This window comes from Cryptomeria japonica, chromosome 7, assembly GCF_030272615.1.
Source record: "Cryptomeria japonica chromosome 7, Sugi_1.0, whole genome shotgun sequence".
NCBI lineage: Eukaryota > Viridiplantae > Streptophyta > Pinopsida > Cupressales > Cupressaceae > Cryptomeria > Cryptomeria japonica.
Genome location: NC_081411.1, coordinates 798,122,760 through 798,129,704, shown reverse-complemented (window position 1 = coordinate 798,129,704; position 6,945 = coordinate 798,122,760). Strand labels below are relative to the sequence as shown.

Below are 6,945 nucleotides of genomic sequence, written 5' to 3'. Positions count from 1 at the left end.
TTTTAGTGAAGATTTAATATTTTAAAAATGTACTAGTTTACAATTTAGAAAAAATAAATTTATCATTCTATCAAACCTAATTTTATAAAAAAAAATAAGGGGATGTCCCCGTATGGCAATGGTTCCATCCCAATGCAGATGTGGTTGTGGACATGGACAATTGCGTGTTGCTGGCAGAGTGTTGTGCGAGGAGTAGAGGGCGGACTTAGCTGCAGTATGCTTGGCGATTGATGCCAATGTTGGATGGTGAAGGAATGGAGAGTGGCATGAAGAATCGGGTGGAGGGTGTTATACCCCATCCCAATGCAGATGTGGTTGTGGGCATGGACAAGTTCGTGTTGCTAGGAGAGTGTTCTGCGAGGAGTAGACGGCGAACGTAGGTGCAGTATGCTTGGCGATTGATGCCAATGTTGGATGGTGAAGAAATGGAGAGATGAGGAGGAGTGTGGAGAGATAAGGTGCGAGCGGAGCGATAAGGAGAGAATCGTGCAGAAATAAGGTGAGAGTGGAGCGATAAGTTGAACAGAGTGATAAGGTGTGACATTTGCAAGATTTAATATGGAGGTGTTAAAATATCTCATCATAATGTATTGAGTCCCCTTTTGTGATCACACTGGTTCAAGCTTCAGACTAAAGTAGTTACTGAACAAACAAAAAAATTATAAAACCTCTTTAACAATTAAAGGAAACGTAATTATATGTAGCAAATACCTTTCTTATTTCATAAATATAAATAGTATAGATAATTTAACTACTAGGTTTTAACATGACTATCTTTGCACTTTTAAAATCTTGTATTCATCTTTTACTTGTTACAACAAAAAAACACATCACTTTTGTCAAGTTAGACAATCCTTGATGGTTACTATTGCAATGTAACTATTCCAAAGCTCTGCTAAAAATATTTTTAAACTAATTTTCTTGTTAGAATAAACTTCTGAATGACTTATTAAACTCTTGAAGACCATGCTAATATTCTAAACACTACTACTTTGATGTCATTAACTCTTTAATTTTGTCTAGATGGTCATATTCTTCACAAATGCATTGACTAGAAACCTTGGATATTTTAAGGACTCTACTTCATATCTTTCAACTTCAAACCTATTCACTTATTTTCACTATTTATTCTTGATGATGATTCCATAAGGGTGTTTAGGAGTCCATTAATATAAAATAGTAACATATATATATATATATATATATATATATATATATATATATATATATATATATATATCAAGTGCTATGAATGAGGTAGGCATAGTCATTCTTCATTGGGTAATGGCTTCCACTTCTACAAAATATAAGTGGTCTAACAAGCCTTGGCCTAGGGAACTCATCTTCAATATTGATTTGAATTCCAAAGATTTATCATGCTACCATTTATGACTTTATAATGTTTTAGATGTCTTTTATGTAGTCATATAAACCTTAAAAATTGAACTATACATTATTGTGTATTCAATAGCATGATTATTTTCATGAAACCCCATTTGGAGTAAACCATTAAGATCTCTAAGTTTTAAATTATAATTATCTCACATACATGATGTTGTGTGAAGAAATATACTAATCTCTAGGAGTTAAAGTATTTATTTTATTTCCTTATCAATCACTTTGCAATGGCTCTTCTCACCTACCTTCCTTGAATCTAGGGTTTTAAGAACTTGAACAAGGAAAATCTTTGGAGGTAAAAAATATAGTGTATTATTGAATTGCTAGGATTGAAAATAGACTATTTCATTCCTCATGTTTTTAACTTTATTCTCTTGGACCCACCAATATAATAAACCATTAGCATTGTAAATTCTAACAACCCTAAAGAGTTTCAAGTGTCCACCACATTACAAATTGCTTAACTAATATTGAAGTGTGTTGTTTGAATCATGATGATCTTACATCCAATTATTTCATTGATTTACATAGACTAAATATCCTTCTAAAATGTCTAATTATTTACTTTCCATGTTGGTTGAGAATTTATCATATAGATAGAAACGCATGCTTAATTTAGATTCACATTCATCTCAAAGAGAGTGTAAAATTAAAAAGAAATTGCATACAAATATCAATTCTCATACAGTATTGGACAAATTTTGATGCAATGTTTTAATGTACTATTACATATTAGCAAATTCTAGACTTTTGTTCTAGGTTTGGCTCATGGCCTAACGTTAATCCCAATTCATTTCACTTTCATATACTCTTACACCCATGCATTTGACCCTATTTAGAAACACATTTTCATATAGTTATTATTTACACATCATTTATTAGCCTATATTTGCACTCATATCTACACATTCATTTAATGCCTTGAAACTATTACTATTTATCCTTAGTTAATATTGAGTGCCCCAAAATTGACTTTTTTTTAAATTTTAAAACAGTAAATTCATGACCTTATGTGAAAACTATCATGAACTCACTTCATACATTTTTGTACAGCTTTGTTTTGTCTTTTCTTAATTAAAGATATTTGTCTATGCTATCAATTAACAAATATAATGATAAAAAAGACTTCAACAAAAGAATATTTGAATTTCCAGGTTAAAATGAACCTATTACATTATAATCAAATACGAAATTGTTATTTTTTTTCATACCATGTCTCACTATTTTCTTAAAATTTTGAAGCTAATTTGAATAGAGGTTTACCTAAAAAAGACTAAGCCACAATAATACATGTGATGAAAAAAATCCACACCTACATCCACCCTATATATATACATACAACCAGTGATAACATGATTCAAAAAATAATAACCACCCATTGCTCAAAGGAAATGGAATATGTCACCTACTCGAATAAGGCAAACAACTCTCAAACAGAAAAAAGGAAAGTAAAAAGCAAGTACGAGCGGGCGCCACTCATGGAGCACCTCCGCAGCATCATCTTCACCTTGCAATCTGCACAGCTGAATAGTGAAGCACTACATTTAACGGTACTAAAATCTGGAGAACTCCGCCGGAGTTACGGTTAGAATTGTCGTCCCTTAAACGTCTGGCCGAACTGCCACGAGTTGGGAGCCACCCTCCGGAAAATGACGCTCCTCCCATCGCTGGTGGTGACTCTGAAAGACAACGTCTGCCCCATGATCATGTTCAAATGGCTCTACCAATTTTAGCCCCAATTCCGCTTCAGACTTTGCCAGCCGGAATTACCAGGGATTTGCGGGTCCTTGGCCTTCACGGAAACGGCCACCACCTCTCTGGCTCCTCCAACATTAATGGTGACCAGCACCATCTTGTAATACTGCGACCCCAAGATGGTAAACCTGATTCCTCCCTTCTTCACGCATTCCACCCGCCTGTAGCGCAAGGGTACAACGCCGCCCTTGTATAACGCAATCTGCTCGAACGCAAGCACGGCCAAATCGAAGTGTGCGAGAGGAGGATTGCACCACCCGCTCGTATCGTTGGCCTGGGCAAAGTTAGGTGGGCAGAAGTTGGTAGCGGTGATGGTGACGGTTTTGCCTGGCAGACACCACTGGGGATCCTCCTCCGCCTTGCATTGCAATTCGTAACATCCTCCGCAGCTCAGCCCAACATTGAACAGTGCGGTGCTCAGGGCAGCCGTGTATATGCCATACCCTTGCGCGGGCAGGTTGCCATACCCACACGCACCTCCTCTACATTCAACACAAACCGGATTTTGAAAAAATTATAACGAAATGCGTTGAATTTCAATGAGATTGCACATGCATATAATGTAAATATACCCATAGTTCCAGACTCGTCGTAGCCTCCATAGAAAGTGGCGTGGGCATCTTGCCACTGCTGCTTCGCGTGGAAATGACCGTGGCCATCGCATACGCAAGCTGGGAAAAGCATACACCAAAATGTTAATGCCAGTATTGCCAAAGCGACTGAATGTGCCAATACAGATGCCATTGTTCTTTCTCGTCTAGTATGAAGTCCGTCCTAAAATTATCTTGATAATTGGTCTCTCGAAAGTAGTTGTTTGTAGATGCACTGGAGGAAAGGTTCTTATATAGTGTATCACATTTAGCTAGGCAATTCTCAACGTCACTCTAATTGGCTACATACTACTGAGAATCTTTAACAAAAATAACAAGAAAAGCAAACTCCTTTTGATGGAGAGAATGTTTTAGATCCGCTGTTAACGGCTCGCTTTCCGGGGGTTATTATACAAGTTTGAATAAATCCTGGTGTTTCTGTTGAAGAAATTTACTAGTCTGGTGATTTGGTCTCCTAATTTAGACAATGTCTTTAATATCTAGTTAGTCGAACTAAATGTCTGCATGATATCTTTGCCAGGTATTGGAAGTCGAAGAGAGTTCTCAGAAAACGACAATTCCTATGAGTAAGCGCGAATGGCCTTTTTTAATTCATTGTTAGAATCTTCCATACGACGTGTTCCTCCTTTTGCATTACAATATACAAGCATCATAAAATCTTTAGGATAATTAAATAAAACAAATAAAAATATGTAACATATATCGGAGATTGAAAACTGGATTGTAATGGGTGACTGCAATACTCCACTCCAAGATAACGAAAAATTTGGAGGCTCCCAAGTGAATCTGGAAAGTAAAATGGACCTCCTTGACTTTATTAATAACCAGGCGTTAATGGATATTGATATGCAAGGAGCCTCCTACATCTAGTCAAATCGAAGATCTGGTAAGGATTTGATTCAAGTCAGGCTGGATAGAACTTTAATTTCTGATCAATGGTTTTTAAATTATTTATGCTCCTTAAAGGCCCTCTCAAGGGTAGGTTCTGATCACTTCCCTATAAGTTTTGTGGCAGATCCTATCCTGGCTAAAATGAATTTTTCATTTAGATTTGAACGCATGTGGCTTTCTCAGATCTTTGAGGAAGTCAAGAAATGGTGGAATATCTCTGTGTCTAGGACAACTATATTTAGGGTTGCTAAAAGATTGAGCGAGGTTAAAAACAAGGTTAGAAGATGGAATAAAGAAATCTTTGGTAGCATTTTGGAATTAAATCTGAATTACAACCTGAAATTAAGGATATACAAGAAAAAATCCAGCTGGAAGGATACATCGCTGATTATAAAATGAAGGAGAATGAAATGCTTGGGAAGATGCATGACATTATATCCAAAGAAGAAGAATTCTAGAAGCAAAGATCAAGACCTCTTTGGCTCTTTGTTGGGGATAAAAATACTAGATATTTTCATATAACAATGCTGAAACATGGGGCTGCTAATAGAATTTCTTATATAGAGTACAACAGTAGTCACTATGAAAAGGATGAAGATATAAGAATAAATGTTGCCCTTTTCTTTAGCAATCTTCTTAATGCGAATGATGGTATTAATCATGAATTTCAAGATATCCTATCAAAGGCCATCCCTAGACTTGTGAAGGAAGGAGATAATAAGATGCTCTCATCTATTCCGTCCAGGGAAGAAATAAGAAGAGTTGTCTTCCCTTTTAAAGGCAATAAGGCTTTGGGGCCAAATAGGTTTCCTATGTTCTTTTTTCAATGGTTTTGGGAGATTGTCGCTGATGAAGTTGTGGATGTTGTCAAAGAGTTCTTTGGATCAAGGTATCTTCTTAAGGAGTTAAATGCTACCTTCTTGTTTCTCATCCCAAAATATCCTGGAGCTGCGAACTTTGAAGTGTTCAGGCCTATAAGCCTTTGCAACTCTTTTTACAAAATCATCTCTAAGGTCTTGACCTCACGATTGTTGAGTATATTGCCCTCCTTAATCTCTCCTCAGCAAAATGGATTCGTTCCTAGAAGGAAGATCCTTCATTCTATCATCATTGTGCATGAAAATGTTCATTCTCTCACAGAATCAAAAACTGAGGGATTTCTTCTCAGGTTGGACATCTCAAAATCTTTTTATCATGTTGATTGGGATTTCTTGCTCAAAATCATGAAAGTTTTCAGCTTCAACAACAAAGTCCTCTAGCTAATTGGTCAACTTATTTCTTCGGCTTCCATATCCATCATAGTGAATGCATCTCATTCATATTTCTTTAAGAATTCAAGAGGGCTAAATCAGGGTGATCCCATTTCCCCTATTCTTTTTACTATCATGACGGAATATCTTGGTAGAAACCTACAAAGGATGGTCAAGCAGGGTTACTTAATGGGGTTGAGGCATTCCTCTAGCAATATGGTTCGCTCTCATCAATAGTTCATGGATGATACCATTTTAATGGGGAGATCCATAGTTGCTAAAGAAAGGAACTTGAAAAAGGCCCTTGATGACTATGAGTTGGCTTTAGGCCAGATGGTGAATAGACATAAAAACTCTTTATTTTTCTTCGACACTCTGGAGCCTAGGAAAAATAAAATGGCCAGAATTCTTGGATGTAGAATTGAGGCATTAACATCAATTTATCTTGGTCTTCCCCTAGGTATTAAGCCTCCTGACTCCTTTTGGATTGCGTTGATTGATAGATTCAATAAAAAGCTACCTCGATGGAAGGGTTCTCTTCTCAGTCAAGTAGGTAAAATTCAACTTCTTCAAGCAACTCTTTAGAATCTTCCAATCTATGCCTTGATTCTCTTTAAAATTTTGTCTAAATATGTGGAGGTCATTGAAAATATTCAAAAAAACTTTTTTTGGTCTGGAGTGGAAGAAAGAAAAAAAATGTCCCTTATTTGTTGGGATTTTGTCTATAGACCCAAAGATTCTAAAGGTCTGGGTCTCAAGAGAATTAAAACCACGAATAGGGCTCTCCTTGCCAAGAAAATTTGGAGATCCTTTTCTTCTAATGGTGAAGGGAATAGTATCTTACAGAACAAATATTTGGCCAATAATGGATCTCTTAAATCCTTTCTTGATTCCTCTATTCTGCCTCATGGGTTGGCTCTCTAGAATGATATGGTTAGAGGAAGGAAAATTATTGAGATGGGAATTATATAGAGTATAAGAAGTGGGAATCAAGCTAGGATTTGGGAAGATAGATGGATTATGAAGGAGCCCTTAAATTT

At 36.4% G+C, this 6,945-nt stretch overlaps 1 pseudogene; it reads right to left on the bottom strand.

Annotated features, from left to right (window-relative positions):
• Positions 1-2,983: 2,983 nt before the first annotated feature.
• Positions 2,984-4,966, bottom strand: LOC131057359 (expansin-A15-like; annotated as a pseudogene).
• Between the last annotated feature and the right edge of the window lie 1,979 nt (positions 4,967-6,945).